This window comes from Hemicordylus capensis, chromosome 1, assembly GCF_027244095.1.
Source record: "Hemicordylus capensis ecotype Gifberg chromosome 1, rHemCap1.1.pri, whole genome shotgun sequence".
Taxonomy (NCBI): domain Eukaryota; kingdom Metazoa; phylum Chordata; class Lepidosauria; order Squamata; family Cordylidae; genus Hemicordylus; species Hemicordylus capensis.
Window position 1 is genome coordinate 406,526,028 of NC_069657.1, and position 18,236 is coordinate 406,544,263.

Below are 18,236 nucleotides of genomic sequence, written 5' to 3' on the forward strand. Positions count from 1 at the left end.
TCAAAGGAACACAGAGCACATTTCCAGAGAGACTTGGGGTTTACGTTCCTTGAACAGCAGTCCCTCATGTCATAGCAAATGACTTTTGAAACTGAATGGACTTCAAAAGCTCTTTGAGATATAGCATGGGCAGGGAGGGAAAAACCTCTTGAAAGAAAACAAAGTCAAGTGGCTGGATCCAAAGAGTAAGTATGCCATCCGTGTGTCTTTTCTTTGAAGGGCAGACGCTTCTATAACATATTAGTATCAAAGACTTTAGCATAGGGGACAGCTAGTAAAGAAAAACAAGCTCAAAGCCCCTTCTTGCATTTAAAACTAGTTGTATGATTGTTTGGATCTTGGCCAAAAATCTCACTAGCTGAGCACATAAAGCTGCTCTATGGATCCCAACCAATAAACTTAACAAAATAATGTTTGGCAATAAACTGTTAATTAGAACTTGCTAGGATGATTTGAAGACTAATTTAAGGTTTTAAAAAACTACGAGTAGAGGTATAAAATTTCTGGAAACACTAAAGCCATTGGGAGAAAAGGCTTCTGCTCTGCCTCATCTTTGTTGAAATTTTCACTTTGTTTCAGTGTTTCATTAAATTCAATAAGTAAAGTGCAGCATTGCATCTTTCTAACACATTACTTCATGGTTCAGTTACCAAAATATGTGTTTCAGAAAACATCATTTTTTATCCTGCCAGTGCTTTGATTTCTCAACTGGTATCATCAGAGATGCTTTGTCACATTATTCTAAAATCAGTTTTTAAGGAAACTTCCTGAAGCACTGGCTGCTTTGTACATAATGAATGAAATAGGAATCTTTGATTCATTCTGTGTATTCCATCAAGCTTTAACTGCTCAGCAAAATTTTAATGGCAGAGACATCAATGTAATTGTGCCCCTTTATTACTGGGTCTTCAGTACTCGTTCACCAATTAACTTGTGGAATATATGCTACATTTTACTTGCCACTTAATCAACTAGTATAATAAGAATAAACAAATAATAGTTTAGACAGTGTTTGCCTTTTTATTTTTATTACTTTCAGCTCTTAAAACTTAAAAACAATCCTTTATGGCTCCTGCCAGTAAAAAGCAAAAATACACACACACACACACACACACACACACACACACACACACACACACACGACAAAAAAAAAAAAGACTTGAGAAATCATTAGGAGGTTAAGATTGTTGGAATCATATTGTTGGAGTTCATGGTGAGCAGTCACTTTACATGCAAGTGAACTTATCTGTCTATCTATCTATCTGAGTGAACTATCTAACTATCTATTGAGCAGTCACATTAGTATTTTTCTGATTGATTGATATTCCTCAGTTTTTTCAGAATGGTTGAGTAGTGATCAGTATTAGTGGTATTCCTGAAGTGAAAACTAAAATTCCAGTGGTTGACAGTCTAATGAAACACTGGTGCAATGGGAGAAGCACCCTTGCTTCTGAAAAGTTCAGCATAGCTCCACCACTTGCTCAGCAGGGAATTTCAACAACCTCCCCTTCCCCAGGAAGTGCACTGTGTTGCCTGAAAATATGTCCATGAGGGTAGGGCAGCCCTCAGGGACACATTTTCCCTGAGGAAATGTCAGTGTGGTGTAGTGGTTAGAGTGCTGGACTAGAACCAAGGAGACCCGAGTTCAAATCCCCATTCAGGCATGATACTTGCTGGGTGACACTGGGCCAGTCACTTCTCTCTCAGCCTAACCTACTTCATAGGGTTGTTGTGAGGAGAAACCTAAGTATGTAGTACACCGCTCTGGGCTCCTTGGAGGAAGAGTGCAATATAAATGTAAAATAAATAAATTTTAAAGCTTTGTGAAGAAGGGGAGGTTGTTGAAATTCCCCCTCCCTGTGTCTTACACTCACACTCGAGCACTTAGGTAGCATTAATCTGGAACTCTAAAGAAGCACTGTTGCTACATGGGTGCTTCTCCCATTGTCCTGGTGCTTTTGTTAGGATGCTAGCCAGTCTCCTTTCCAGGAAGTGATGTCTCTTCAGATTTAAAATGTAAAGTCTGTAAGAACTAAATACATGGAAAAAGGGGCACAGTAGAGGTCTATAATTCAGTTTGCATAATCAAATTCAGAAATGGTTCTTTGTATCCAAGAGTTTGTGCATCAGGCTGATAATTGGCATAGATGCAATATAAGTGTTTGAAAATTTTAATTGGATCACATCCAATTAAAAATTTTGTCCAGTAAAAAGATACAGTTTGATACATTGTATCAAACCTTTTTGATGGGGTGGGGGTGGGGGACAGTTACAAGAATCTGAGCAGTGAACTCCCTTCTATGTCTTCTCCTGGTGAATTAATGGAAAAACAAATGGTTTCTCCCTGTAACTGGGATAGCAAACCCCCCGCCCCACCCCCCAAGTAATGCTCTGGGTAAAGGATGCAATTCTGTGATGTTGCTTCTTTCGCCTGGGCATTGTGGGCCATTTCCTAGAGGGGAAAAGTTTCGTTTTAAAGCACTGCTGCCCGGAAGGCAGCCAATTTTCGGGTATGAGATAGATTGGAGTCTGTCGCCCCGCCCCATCACTGATGCATCAAACCAATCTTTTGGCTCCATTGGATGCATTCTTCTCCTGTGCATAGTCAACAATGTGCAAAATTAACGGAATCTGATTGGCACCCATACTGATAACTTTATAATATAAAAATAATTTGATTTATAGCTGCTGCTGGCTCAGTATCAGCTCACTGGCTCTCTTAAGTTTAGAGCTTTATGTTTATCCTTGTTTTTTATTGCGTTGGATTTGTTTTTAATATTCTTTTTGTAAATGTTTTGAAGACACTGATCAGTTGAGTAGTATATAACGATAATACAGCTTGCTCAGCGCACAGCTCTAGTATCCAGTACTGCCCCATGGTGTTTGCTTATCTGAAACAAGTAACCAAACAGTATCCCCTCCCTTTCTTTTTTAAAATTAGAATCCTATCTCCAGTTCATTGCTTGGAGATGTCTCCCCCTTTTTCTTTTTGGAATGGAAGAGCAAAAGCAGTATGAGTCCATTTTGTCTGACTTAGTCTCTAGGTGATGACCTAGAGAGGAAGTCAGACAAAGTGGACTCATACTGGACTCAAAGTGGACTCAAGTGGACTCATGAGTAGGGCTGCTGTGCTGCCCCTGAGAAATAACCCTCTCTCTGCCATCTGAAGTGATCCACTTCATCCTGCTTCATGGTTCAGCCAGTCTTATCTGTGTCTTTTGTAAGGGGACCCTAAGAGGCCAGCATTATGATGTGTTGCATGTTCTGTCAGATTAGGCCTTCTGAGAACAAGGGATTCTGTGTTTACGGAAGCATCCAATTGCTGTTGCTTCAGTGCCTGGGTGGACTCTTATATTGCCCAAAGCACAATGGAGTGCTTTGAGGATGAGGAAGAGATCCGCCATTCACCCAACATAGCTTTACACTGATGTAGGAAGGGAATTTCTTCTTTCTTTTGGAAGCATGCAGTATGGAGCTGTACATCTCTGCCCTGTTCGCCGGCTCAGGATGCTGCTGAAATATTTCCTGCAGGTGTAAATAGGTGTATGAAGTAGAACATAAGAACAGCCCTGCTGGATCAGGCCGAAGGCCCATCTAGTCCAGCATCCTGTTTCACACAGTGGCCCACAAGATGCTGCTGGAAGCCTACAGGCAGGGGTTGAGGGCATGCCCTCTCTGCTGTTGTTACTCCCCTGCAACTGGTACTCAGAGGCATCCTGTCTTTGAGGTTGGAGATAGCCTATAGCCTCCCACTAGTAGCCAAAGATAGACCTCTCCTCCATGAAATCATTCAAATCCCTCTTAAAGCCATCCTGATTGTTTGCTGTCACCACATCTTGTGGCAGAGAATTCCACAGGTTGATTATGCATTGTGTGTATCTCTGTTTGCTGGTCCCAAATTTCCAGGCAGTCAATTTCATGGGATGAGCCATGGTTCTAGTTTTATGAGAAAGGGAGAAGAATTTCTCTCTGTCCACATTCTCCACACCATGCATGATTTTATAGACCTCTATCATGTCTCCCCTCAGTCGTCTTTTTTTCTAAACTAAATAGCCCCAGGTGTTGTAGCATTGCCTCATAAGAAAAGTGCTTTAGGCCCCTGATCATCTTGGTTGCCCTCTTGTGCACCTTTTCCAGTTTGACACTGTCCTTTTTAAGATGTGGTGACCAGAATTGTATGCAGTACTCCAGGTGTGGCCGCACCATAGTTTTGTATAAGGGCATTATAATATTAGCAGTTTTATTTTCAACCCCCTTCCTAATGATCCCTAGCATGGAATTGGCCTTTTTTGTAGCTGCCGCACACTGAGTTGACACTTTCAACGAGCTGTCCACCACAACCCCAAGATCCCTCTCCTGGTCAGTCACTGACAGCTTAGATCCCATCAGCGTATACTTGAAGTTGGGTTTTTTCGTCCCAATGTGCATCATTATACACTTGTCAACACTGAATGACATTTGCCATTTTGTCACCCACTCCCCCAGTTTGGAGAGATCCTTTTGGAGCTCCTCACAATCAGTTTTGGATTTCACTACCTGAAAGAGTTTGGTATTATCTGCAGATTTGGCCACCTTGCAGCTTACCCCTACTTCTAGATCATTTATGAATAAATTTAAAAGCACCAGTCCCAGTACAGATCCCTAGGGGACCCCACTTCTTACTTCCCTCCATTGTGAAAGCTCTCCATTTATCCCTACCCTCTGTTTCCTGTCCTTCAACAAGTTAGCAATCCACACATGTACTTGTCCCTTTATCCCATGACAGCTAAGTTTCCTCAGGAGTCTTTGATGAGGAACTTTGTCAAAAGCTTTTTGGAAGTCCAGTTATACTATGTCAGCTGGATCACCTTTATCCACACACTTGTTGACACTCTCAAAGAACTCCAGAACCTTTGTGAGGCAAGATTAACCTTTGCAGAAGCCAATGCTGATTCTCTCCCAGCGGGGCCTGTTGTTCTATGTGCTTTACAATTTTATCCTTGAGGATACTTTCTATCAGTTTGCCTGGAATGGACGTTAAGCTAACTGGCCTGTAATTTCCCGGATCACCCCTGGATCCCTTTTTGAAAATTGTTATTTTCTGTTCCTGTGGTACAGAGCCTGACCACAGGGATAAGTTATATATTTTAGCAAGGAGGTCGTCAAATTTGCATTTGAGTTCTTTGAGGACTCCTGGATATGGATGCCATCTGGCCCTGGCAATTTGCTAGTCTTCCGTTTTTCCAGACAGTTTAGAACATCATCTCTTGTCACTTCTATCTGACTCAGTTCTTTAGCCTCCATCCCCAAAAAGCCTGGTTCAGGAAAAGGCATATGCTCAATATCCTCTGCCATGAAGACGGATGCAAAGAACTCAATTAGCTTCTCTGCAACCTCCATATCCTTCTTAATAATCCCTTTCACTCCCTCATTGTCTAATGGTCCAACCGCCTCCCTGGCACATTTCCTGTTTCTAATGTATTTTTTAAAAAAATTGTTATTCCCCTTGATGCCTTTAGCTAAATGTTCCTTAAACTCTCTTTTTGCCTCCCTTGTTGTCACCTTGCATTTCTTTGGTCTGAGTTTGTGTTCCTTTCTGTTCTCTTCATTTGGACGGACCTTCCAATTTCGGAAGGAAGTCGTTCCTCTTAAGTCTTCCTTGACGGTACCTGTTATCCATGCTGGCATCCTCCTGGACTTAGTGGTACCTTTCCTCCTTTGGGGCATACAATCTAACTGGGCTTCTAGTATTGTGGTTTTGAGTAAACTCCATGCATTTTGGAGCAAAGTGACTCTCCTGATTTTCCCTTTCAGCTTTCTTTTCACCCTACTCCTCATTTTGGAGAAGTTTCCTCTTCTGAAATTTGAAGTCTCTGTGTTAGACTTCTTTGGTGATTCTCTCCCCACATGTATGCTGAATTTGATGGCACTATGGTCACTGTTCCCTAAAGGGTCGATGGCACTGCTATCACGCACCAGGTCCTGGGTACTACTCAGGATTAGGTCCAAGGTTGCCTTCTCTCTGGTTAGTTCCAAGACCAACTGTTCTAGGGCGCAGTCATTCTAGGGCACAGTCATCTTGAAACCCAAGGGGGTAGTAGTTTTGTTGTAAATCTGGGTCATCTAAGCAATCTGAAAGAGTGCAAGTCTAATATCTTTTGAGAAAAGAATAATTAACAATGCAATTCAAGATATAAAGTTGTAATGAGAGAAATAACTTTTCCAGCCTTGCACTATTTACTGTTCCCTGAAGGTGGTTTCCCATGTAATGGTTCTGGTGCATTTGTCATATGGTGACTTCAGTGGGTTATTTTTACATAGTGTTTGTGTTGTGGGGTCTCAAACAAATCTTATCAATGATGTGGTAAAGATACCATGATAGACAGTCTTGGAGGAAACGGATTATTTAGACCCATTTCAAACTGGCTTCTGGGCTGGCTATGGGGTAGAGACTGCCTTGGTCGGCCTGATGGATGATCTCCAACTGGGAATGGACAGTGACTCTGTTGGTCCTTTTGGACCTCTTGGCGGCTTTCAATACTATCAACCATAGTATCCTTCTGGAGCGTCTGAGGGGGTTGGGGATGGGAGGCACTGCTTTGCAGTGGTTCCACTCCTATCTCTCAGGCAGGTTCCAGATGGTGTCCCTTGAAGACTTCTGTTCTTCAAAATCTGAACTTTTGTATGGTTTCCCTCAGGGCTCTGTATTATCTCTGATGTTGATTAACATCTACATGAAACCGCTGGGAGAGATCATCAGGAGAATTGGTGCGGGGTGCTGTCAGTATGCTGATGACACCCAAATCTATTTCTCCATGTCAGCATCATTGAGAGAGGGCATAACTTCCCTAAATGCCAGCCTGGAGATGGTAATGGGCTGGATGAAGGATAACAAACTGAGACTGAATCCAGATAAGACGGAGGTACTCATTGTGCGGGGTCGGAACTCGAGAGACAATTTTGATCTGCCTGTTCTGGATGGGGTCACACTTCCACAGAAGGAACAGGTACGCATTCTAGGGGTGCTTCTGGATCCAAGTCTCTCCTTGGTGTCCCAGGTTGAGACAGCGGCCAGAAGTGCCTTCTATCAGCTTCAGCTGATACGCCAGCTACGTCCATTTCTTGAGTTAGACGACCTCAAAACAGTGGTACATCCACTGGTAACCTCCGGACTGGATTACTGCAATGCGCTCTATGTGGGGCTGCGCTTGTATGTAGTCCGGAAACTACAGTTGGTCCAGAATGCGGCAGCCAGGCTGGTCTCTGGGGCATCTAGGAGAGACCATATTACTCCCGTATTGAAGGAGTTACACTGACTGCCAATATGTTTCCGGGCAAAATACAAGGTGTTGTTCATAACCTATAAAGCCCTAAACAGCTTGGGCCCTGAGTATTTAAGAGAACGTCTTCTTCGTTATGAACCCCACCGCCCATTGAGATCATCAGGAGAGGTTGGTCTGCATTTGCCACCAGCCCGTCTGGTGGCTACTCGGGGACTGGCCTTCTCTGTCGCTGCCCCGAGGCTTTGGAATGCGCTCCCTAGTGAAATAAGAACCTCCCCATCTCTGACATCTTTTTAAAAGTCTCTAAAGATGCATTTCTTCACTCAGACTTTTAACTGATATTGTTTTGATTGTTTTAATGTTGAATATTGTTTTAAAATTTTAAATTGTGTTTTAAATTTCTTGCTTTTAAATTTTAATTTTAAATTTTAATTTTAAATTTCTTGCTTTTAAATTTTTAATTAATGTTTTACTTTTAATCTTCTTGTAACCTGCCCAGAGACGTAAGTTTTGGGCGGTGTGAAAATATGATAAATAAATAAATGATAGGATTTTACCACATTGAAAAATGATATGGAAAACAACCCTCTGAGTCTAACTAAGCCTTACTAATAACTAGACTTTAAGGGGTCAAGTCCATGTCTCCTTAGAGCAGGGGTGGGGAACCTTGGCCCTCCACAATAAATGTGGCTGGGGATGATGGGAGTTGTAGTTCAACAACAGCTGGAGGGCCAAGGTTCCCCACCCCTGCCTTAGTGGGAGGATTCTTCCCGTCTTGTGAAAGATAGTATTTGAATAGGGCAAAGGTCTTGGTTGAGCATAGGCCTTAATTATCCAAGTGTTGTATAAATAACTTTTGGGTTGCTTTGTGGACTGTAGGCAGTGGACTCTTATGTCAGCCTGAAGAACAGTGACATGTGATATCTTCCAGCAATTTTATCAAGAGCTGTCGTACTTAATTACTTCAGAGTTATTTATGTTATGAGGCAGCTTTGGGAGTGCATGCTGAAAAGTGTTCTTGGTAGTGTTATCGTTCTTGTAGAATTGTTTACATCAGAAAGATGCATACCAGATTTTTTTTTAGCATGAATTTCAGTACTGTGTCAAAATTTGCTGAGGTGGTGGGATAAAATGACACTTAGACAAATAAACAGTTGGTTAGTTGGAAAGATTTGGAATGTTCTGTTTTTGTTTGTTTTGTTTTGCTTAATTTTGGCTATTTAAAAAATGTGATTCTTAGTAGGACAGTTTCTTTAGTGAATATTTTGGTGAAAATAAATAGATCATATAATTAGTTGGTATACAGGTGATGCAATACGCATGATAAGATGACTCAATTTCTCCTTAAGGATCTTTGTTTATTGCGTAAAAAAAAGAAAAGCAGATAAAAACAAATTTTTCGACGTCAAATACGTCAGCTTCAGTGTTTTCCCAACTCTTTCTGTGGATTGCAGTTTTATATTGTTGTAGCTTCTACTCTGATTACACACAACCAGGTAGTAGTTTCTTAATCAACAAATAAGGCAGAGGAAAAAAGAAGGGAAGAGGGGGAGAGAGGAAGGTAAAACGCGGCAGATTTACTATGGAAGCCCACAGAAAAGCGATGAAAGCATGCCCCCTCTGCTGCTGTTGCTCCCCTGCAACTAATATTTATGTTTCCTCTGAGCCTGGATGTAGCCTATAGCCATCAATACTATAGATACACCATTGATACACTTGCCCTCCATGAATTTATCTAAGACCCTTTTTTGTTTTTAGGCTTATTTCTAAAACTTTCTAAATTTCTTTCTGACCACATAGTAATTAAAGTGGTGTACAGTCAAACTTATGTAAAACAATAATAAAAGAATAAGCTTTTGATAAAGTTCCCTACCAAAAGCGCTTGAGTAAACTTAGCAGTCATGGAATAAGGGGACAGGTTCATGTGTGGATCGGTAACTGGTTGAAGGACAGGTAACAGAGAGTAGGAATAAATGGTCCCCCTGGGATTGGTACTGGGACCAGTGCTCTTTAACTTGTTCATAAATGATCGAGAAGTTGAGGTGAGCAGATTTTTCAGATGACACTAAACTATTTAGGGTAGTGAAATCCACAATGGATTGTGAGGACCTCCAAAAAGATCTCTCTGAACGGGGACTGGACGACAAAATGGCAAATGTGGTTCAGTGTAAGCAAGTGTAAAGTGATGCACATTGGGGCAAAAAATGCCAATTTTAACATATACACTGATGGGACCTGAGCCTGTCGGTGACTGACCAGGAGAGGGATCTTGGGGTCGTGGTGGACAGCTCATTGAACGTGTTGTCTCAGTGTGTGGCAGCTGTGAAAAAGACTAATTCCATGCTAGGGATCATTAGGAAGGGGATTGAAAATAAAACTGCTAATAGTATAATCCTCTTATACAAATCTATGCTGTGGCCACATCTGGAGTACTGTATACAGCTCTAGTCACTGCATCGTAAAAAGGATATTGTAGAACTGGGAAAGGTGCAGAAGAGGGCAAACAGGATGATCAGGGGCCTGGAGCACCTTCCTTATGAGGCTAAGCTATGCCATCTGGGGCTGTTTACCTTGGAAAAGAGGTGCCTAAAGAGAGACATGATCGAAATGTATAAAATTATGCATGGAGTGGAGAGTGGACAGAGAGAAATTTTTCTCCCTCTCTCACAACACTAGAACCAGGTGTCACCCCCATGAAACTGAAGTTTGGGAAATGTAGGACCGACAAGAGGAAGTACTTTTTCACACAGTGCATAATTAATCTATGGAATTCCTTGCCATGGGATGTGGTGATGGCCACCAGCTTGGATGGCTTTAAAAGAGGCTTAGACAGATTCATGGTGGACAGGTCTATCAATGGCTACTAGTCTGGCGGCTGTGGGCCATCTCTAGCCTTAGAGGCACAATGTCTCTCAATACCAGTTGCAGGGGAACAACAGCAAGAGACAGGCCATGCACATACCTGTTGGCTGTGGGCTCCCCAGAGGCATCTAGTGGGCCACTGTGTGAAACAGGATGCTGGACTAGATGGGCCTTGTGTCTGATCCAGCATGGGCTGTTCTTATGTTATGTTCTTAACAGCACAATGGATAAAACCGTCTAGCACAATTGGAAAATACATTCTCAAATAAAAACACCTTTTTACTTGCTGGCAAAAACTATACAGTATGATGAGGGCTTTCTTGTTTCCCATGAGAAAGAAGCTGCAAAAATTGGGCACATGACAGAGAAGACTTTGTTCCACATTATGTCAGACTTAACTACTGTAAATGATGAAATGCAGAGAGAGGCCTCTCCTGCAGATCAGCAGAGAGGTGTATAGGTTCTCCTGCGTGGTTCCTGTTATATTCACACTCATGGGTTTTCTGCTCATGCAGGACCTCCTCTCGGAACCTTCTAAAAATTCAAGAGCTTTTTAGCACAAAGTCCCAACCCCCGCAATTAGCAAGGCGTGCGCTCCACCCATACCTCAGTCTGTTATCAACAGTGGCAAAGAAAACTTCCTCAGAGCCTTCATCTGTCTCTCTGATTCACCTAAATACATAAATTCACCTAAATAAATAGATAGATAAACTCACCTAAATAAATAAGCAAGAAGTAAATGTCCACCTGGGGACTAATTTCCCCTTCTTTAGTTCAATTTTATTCTTTCCTTCCTCGTTTCTCTCTAGTTTCCCAGGAAAAGAGCATCAAGATTACAAGCTCTTTTATGGGATTGGGCTCTTTAAGCCACCCGTACACTAGCTGCACATGCAGATTCCTTTGCCAGACCACACACAAAAGTCTCAACTCCGAAAACCCACAGCTTTTCTGTGATGGGTTCCCAACCTCTGGGACCGAATCTGCTGCTGGATTCAAATGGCTCTGATGTGTCTCAGCCTTTGGCTTCTCCTGCACTTGCTTCACAAGTGCCGGGATTGATTGAGGCAAGTCTCTCACTACTGATGCCTCAGCATGATAGGATTCAGCCAGTCAGGTCTCAGCAAAGGCAAAAGATAAAAGGATACTGACAGACAGACAGACACACGTCCTGCTGAAAAAAGAAAGAAAAATCCATCTTTGCACCTTCAAAGCTCTCTCCCCTGCCAATAAGAGATTGGAGAGATCTGATAAGCCACCTATATTGTCAACCCTTTTGCCAGTCTTAGATGAAGACAGAGATGATGTACAGCATATCCCCTGTGATTCGGGACTGAGACCCAGCCCTATGTAGTCCATCTCCCCATTTCCTTGATTACCATCATTCTGATAGATGGGGAGGCAGAATTCTTTATGAAATGGAGCATACTTTGCCCTTTAAAGAACTGCATCATTACTATGAATTCTGCCTGCCAGACTCTCCTTATTGCCATCATGCTCATTACCTTTCCCACTATTTATTTTTATTTATTTTATTGTTAGTCTTATATACTGTCTTTTATTAAAATAATTTTAAGGTGGCTTACAATAAATTCAAAAGCAATGCAAAACTATTAAGCAGTTAAAACAATACAAATATTAAATTGGAATATTAAATTGAAACCCCTGCTAACTTGGCAAAGAGGCACCTTTTAACGTGGTGATTCTCTTTATTTAGCAGGGGGAGAGTAACTGGCCCTATCCACCCCCAGCACAGTACTTCCAGTGATTGTTGCTGGTGTCTATCTTATGTTTCTTTTTAGATTGTGAGCCCTTTGGGGACAGGGATCCAGCTTATTTATTTATTATTTCTCTGTGTAAACCACCCTGAGCCATTTTTGGAAGAGTGGTATAGAAATCAAATGAATGAATGAATATAAGTAAAAATACAAATCTATTTAAAAAGTTTAAAAATATCTACATAATAAAACCATGAAATACAGCACAGTAGCAGCTGGAGCAACTGTTATGTTTGTTCATCTCCCTGCTAACTGAGCAAAGAGGAGCCTCAGCCTTTTCAAAGTGGTGATTCTCTTTATTTAGCAAGGTGAGCGCAACTGGCCTTATCCATCCCCAGCACAGCATCCTTCCAGTGGCTGTTGCAGGTGTCTGGCTATGCTTCTTTTTTAGATTGTGAGCCCTTTGGGGACAGGGAGCCTATTTATTTATTTATTTATTTATTTATTTATTTATTTATTTCATGTCATATATCCTATCTATGTAAACTGCTTTGGGAATTTTTGTTGAATATTTTTGTTGAATAAATATTGAATAAATTTTTGTTGAATAAATATTTGTCATAGTCATCCAGAGACTTTGTGCCCTTTTAAAAGCCCACCTAAAAGAAGCTTTTGCTGTCATTTGCGATCTCCATAGTCCCGTCAGGAGCTTTCCACATTTTCAGTCAAAGTCCCTGAGCCCACGTAGACCAAGGTACCATCCAGATCAACACCCAAGGATGCCCAGACAGAAAGCAGCAATTCCACCAGCAACGCCTGTCACTCTACAATCTTCAGCCTCCTTACTTACTGCACCATCCCCTTCTGTACGAGCTGCCCCTGAAGAGCACTCTGAGGGACATGACTCTGAAAGATCTCACAATGAATCTCAGTCTGTACTTTCAGAGGTTGTACACATATGGACAAAATAGTTGGTACCCTTACAGCTCATTGAAAAAGTGTTTTATGCCTCCTGAAAAGCGATTAAATGAAAAGCAATTGTCCCATGTATACCTGCATGCCTTTGATATGTCATCGAGTAAAGCAAAGCAAGTGTGAAAAGTGATAGAGTATTGCTTATTCTACAAAGATATTCTAAAGTGGCCTGGACACATTTGTTGGTGCCCCTAGAAAAGATAAAAAATAATTGGATTAGAGTGATTTTTCAAATTAGCTGTTTTCTTGAATTAGTCTCACACATGTCTCCAATTGTGCAATCAGTCATTCAGCCTATTTAAATGGAGAAAAGTAGTCACTCTGCTGTTTGGTATCATTGTGTGTCCCACAATGAACATGGACCAGAGAAAGCAAAGGAGAGAGTTGTCTGAGGAAATCAGAAAGAAAATTATAGACAAGCATGTTAAGGGGAAAGGCTATAAGACCATCTCCAAGCAGTTTGATGTTCCTGTGACAACAGTTGCAAATATTATTAAGAAGTTGAAGGTCCATGGGACTGTAGCCAATCTCCCTGGATGCAGCCGCAAGAGGAAAATCGACTCCAGAATGGGCAGAAGGATAGTGAGAATGGTAGACCAAAAGCCAAGGGCAACTTCCAAAGAGATACAAACTGAACTCCAAGGTCAAGGTCCATCAGTGTCTGATCACACCATCCGTTGCTTTTTGAGTAACAGTGGGCTCAATGGAAAAAGACCCAGGAGGACTCCACTGTTGAAAGAAAAACATAAAAAAGCCAGACTGGAATTTGCTCAAATGCATATTGACAAGCCACAATGCTTCTGGGAGAATGCCCTTTGGACAGATGAGACAAAACTGGAGCTTTTTGGCAAGTCACATCAGCTCTATGTCCACAGATGAAAAAAATGAAGCTTTCAAAGAAAAGAAAAGCATACCTACTGTGAAACATAGAGGAGGCTCAGTTATGTTTTGGGGCTGCTTTGCTGCATCTGGCACGGGGTGCCTTGAATCTGTGCAGGGAACAATGAAATCTCAAGACTATCAAGACATTCTGGAGCAAAACGTACTGCCCAGTGTCAGAAAGCACTGTCTCAGTCACAGGTCATGGATCCTCCAACAGGGTAATGACCCAAAACACACAGCGAAAAGCACCCAAGAATGGCTAAGAACAAAACATTGGATTATTCTGAAGTGGCCTTCTATGAGCCCTGATTTGAATCCTATTGAACATCTATAGAAAGAACTGAAACATGCAGTCTGGAGAAGGCACCCTTCAAACCTGACACAGCTGGAGCGGTTTCCTCAGGAAGAGTGGGCCAGACTACCCATTGACAGGCGCAGAAGTCTCATTGAGAGCTACAGGAATCACTTGTTTGCAGTGATCGCCTCTAAAGGTTGTGCAACAAAATATTAGGTTAAGGGTTCCATCATTTTTGTCCATGCCATTTTCATTTGTGTTATTTGAAATATTCTGTTGCATCAAAACTCTAAAGCAAAATCTGATTTTTGTTAAATGCAGAATAAACAATGATGGGTGCCAATTACTTTTGTCAGTTTCAAGTTATTTCAGAGACAATTGTGGGTTCTTCTTCTTTTGTGAGGGGTACCGACACATTTGTCAATGTGCGTATCTGCCTTCTCCTTCCAATGAATGGGTGGGAGACCAGAAATGCAGTGCTCCACTAGAGAATTTTAAATTCTGTGCAGACAAAGTTATCAGAATGGCTGGAGCACTTTATAGTTGTTAATATCTAGACAGCACTGTCTGTTATAGTTGTTAATATGTAGATAACATTGAAGTGGTATTTAAAGTGTTTCTTCAATATAGATCTTGCAGCAGATTTTGAAGGCTGAAAAGCAGGGAGGGTAGGCTTATGGTTCTTTTTGTTTTTTAAGCTTTAAATTTATGGTGGTTTGGTTTTTTATTAATATTGTAAGAAGATAACTTTATATTTGTTATTTCACGAAAAGAGATGAGCGGGAAGTCCAACTTTGTCTGTTGTGTTTGTTATGGATGCTATCATTGTTAAAAATCAATAAAAATTAAATGAGAAGAAAAAAAGAATGGCTGGAGCACTGGATTTAGAAGTTCAACACCCTGCTACAGCATCTAAAGACCCAGTTTTGGTCTAATTCAGTCAAGTTCTCAAGCACCGATTTTGCTATCTGTGTTGCTCACTCTGCTAGAGTTGTTTAAAATTTCATGGAAGAACCCAGTATCTATGCCTCCTACTTCAAAGAGACTTGAACAAATGTAGAGTGCAACAAAAGGACTTTGCTTTCTTGGTTAAACACCCAGTTCCTAATTTGGTGGTGTACTCTGCTCAGTCCAGATCCAGGCAAAAACTCTTAACCACTCCTGTTGACAGAAAGAGCCGTAAATTAGATACAGTTGGCCATTGCTTGTATTTTACATGTAGCCTCCAACTACAGATTTCTTTTCACTGGCTTATATGGCCAAGTATGAACTTTGAAAAAAAACACAAAAAATCCTCCTCTAATGGATTCTTTGCATCCTGAACAAAGAGAAGCTTTGTCCTCTAAATACTAGTTGCAGGGGAGCAACAGCAAGAGAGAGGGCATGCCCTCATCTCTTGCCTGTGGGCTCAGAGGCATCTGGTGTGTCACTGTGTGAAACAGGATGCTTGCCTGGATGGGCCTTGGGCTGGATTCAGCTGGGCTGTTCTTATGTAAGCTGCTTCCCTGTTCCTTAATGAGGGCCTTAAGGCTAAGCAGCACCTACTCTCTGCTTGTCATGGAGCTGACTGTGGCTATCGGTCTATGCCTGTGGCCCCCTTTCTACCTTGTCACCAGATAGACAACTTATCCACCACAGCTCAAAGCTTTTGCATCTAAAGAGTTCATACAGCGCTCTCTTATTCAGTAACTCTTAGAACTAGTGGCATCGACCACAGCTATCCTTCCTTTAGCATGTCTCCATATGTGTGTACTCCAAAGGTGGTTCTTGGACAGTTTCTCCCCATGATTACACCAATAGCTATTGACACACTCTGTCCCACTGTCAGTTCGTCACACTGTGCACTGTTGGACCTCTCACAGAAATCTTGTAGAGGAAAGGCCCTTTTGGCCCCATTCACCAGAAGTCACAATTATAATGGTGCTTCCACTTTTGGCTGGGGAGCCCATTGTGGTCTTCTTGTAGTATCTGGCCAATAGTCAAAGAAGCCCAACATCACATTAGCTTTCTGGAACTTCTATCTGTTCTCAAAGCTTTAAAAGCTTTCCAACGCCTCTGCCTACAAATAGCTTCTGATATTGACAGGCAATACCACAGTAAGATCCTCTATAAACAAAAAAGGTGGGACAGGCTCACACTGGAATTTGTGGGTTCTACACTAAGCTCACTTATATGCTCTACATATTACATAGGCAGAGAACACTCTTGCAGACAACTCTGAACAGACAAAAGGATGTCCACTCACAAGTGGAACCTAAAACAGCAAGCAATTCTTCCTGGTTTTTTGGGGTTTGTGTTTTTTTAAAAAATTATTACTATGGGATCACCCTCACATCGATCTTTTTGCTACGGTAGAGAACACAACCAATTACAAACCCTTCTTCTGTAGCATGAGGGCACAACACCCAGTCCATGGGAGATACTTTCCTACAGTTCTGGGAGAGAAGTCTCCTGTACATACTTTCGCCTTTTCCCCTGATACCCAAAGTCCCATAAAAGATCATGTTGGATTGAGCAATCTGCATCTTCATAGCACCATGGTGGCCAAGACAACCTTGGTCCACCACCCTTTTGAACCTGTCCAACTAGTGTGTGCCCTTAACTCAAATTCTGGACCTTCTGTCAGTGAACAGCTGGTTCCATCCTGACATCCATTCTTTCTGCCACATGGCCTGGAAAATAAAGGTAAGCAGAGTTAGGTCTGGATTTACAACACATCCTTTCTGCTGGTAGGAAACCATCTACACAAAAATCTTATTTGACTGAATGGAAACAATTTTCTCAACATGCCACAAATGAAACTGTTACTCCTAAAACAGCTTCTCTGGTCTTTATACTGTCCTACTTTTTATCCCTTAGAAAGGAGGGCCTAGCCTTATCCTTCTTACATGTACACTTAGTGACTATCTCAGCCTTTTATGTACATTCAGATTTGTTTACAGATAAGACAGTTAAGAAGTTATATTAAAGGTTTATCCCATGTTTATTCTCAGACTCCCAAGTTTTGTCCCTTTTTGGGATCTACAGTTTTGAATCAATTAGGTAAGCAGCCCTTTGAACTTCTAGTGATATGCTCTCTTAAATTCTTAACTATTAAGACTGCTTTTTTGGTTGCAGTTTCCTCTGCTAGGAGAGTCAGCAAACTGGGGACTTTTCAAATAGATCCTCCTTTTTTGATTTTTCATAAAGACAGAGTTGTCTTACAACCTGATTTCTTATTTCTACCCAGAGTTGTTTCTGAATTGCACACTTTTCAAGGAATTTGTCTACTAGTATTTTTTCTTAGTTCTACTACTGACCTGGAATGTACCACCCATACCCTTGATATAGACATGGCTCCAGACTTTTATTTCAAGAGAACTGCAGACTTTTGTAAACCCATATATCTGTTTGTAGCCTTTGCTGGACCTACAAAGGATTGATTGATCTCCATGCATAGGCTGTCTTCTTGAATTTCATAGACTAAGAGCCTTTGTTTGCCATTACTTCAGACTCATTCCTCCAGAGCTGTAGCTGTCTCTATGGCCTTCAGCAGAGCTGTTCCTGTTGATGTCATCTGCAAAGCAGCTACCTGTTCTCCTCTATCTACCTTTAGTAAATATTAAGCGTAAAATCCAGGGCACATGCCAAGTTTGACACTTCTGTTCTTCAATCTGTTTTCCAGTAAAACTGCACCTTCCATCCTGGTGTATTTGCTTATTATGATCCCTTCAATATCATGAAAACCATGCAGAAGAAATGCAGGTTTCTTAACTGTAACTGTAGTTCTTGTGGTTCCTGTATATTCACATGGCCCACCCTACCTCCCTACTGCAGCTCTTGCTTACATTTCTCTGTGGCAGTCACTCAGTCCAAGTAAGGTATGGGTTGAACGTACGCCTTGCCAATTGTTTGAGTTGGGGCTTCCCACCAACAAGCTCTTAAAAGTAAAGCTTTTCTGAAGGTTCTGAAATGAGGTTTTATGCAAGCACAAAACCCATGATTGATAATATTGGGAACCAATAGAACGAGTTAAAGGTAAGAAACCTGACTGTATTTATTAGGGCTGTGCACAGGCCAAATTATTGACCCAATCTTGACCATTCTTGCATCATGTTAATGATACAGGGTGCTCAGGATTGTATCAAGCCAATAATTGTTGGGTCTACGCATGCGGGGCAGGGGGTCTTACCATATATGAAAAACCAGCTTCTGTGAAGAAAGCAGCTGTCACAGTGTTTTGAAATATTGCCTTTTCCTCCATCT

At 41.5% G+C, this 18,236-nt stretch overlaps 1 protein-coding gene across 7 annotated transcripts in view; it reads left to right on the top strand.

The window, feature by feature from the left end:
* LCLAT1 (lysocardiolipin acyltransferase 1) overlaps positions 1 to 18,236 on the top strand; it is a 174,414-nt gene that overhangs the window by 71,135 nt on the left and 85,043 nt on the right. The window lies entirely within an intron of this gene.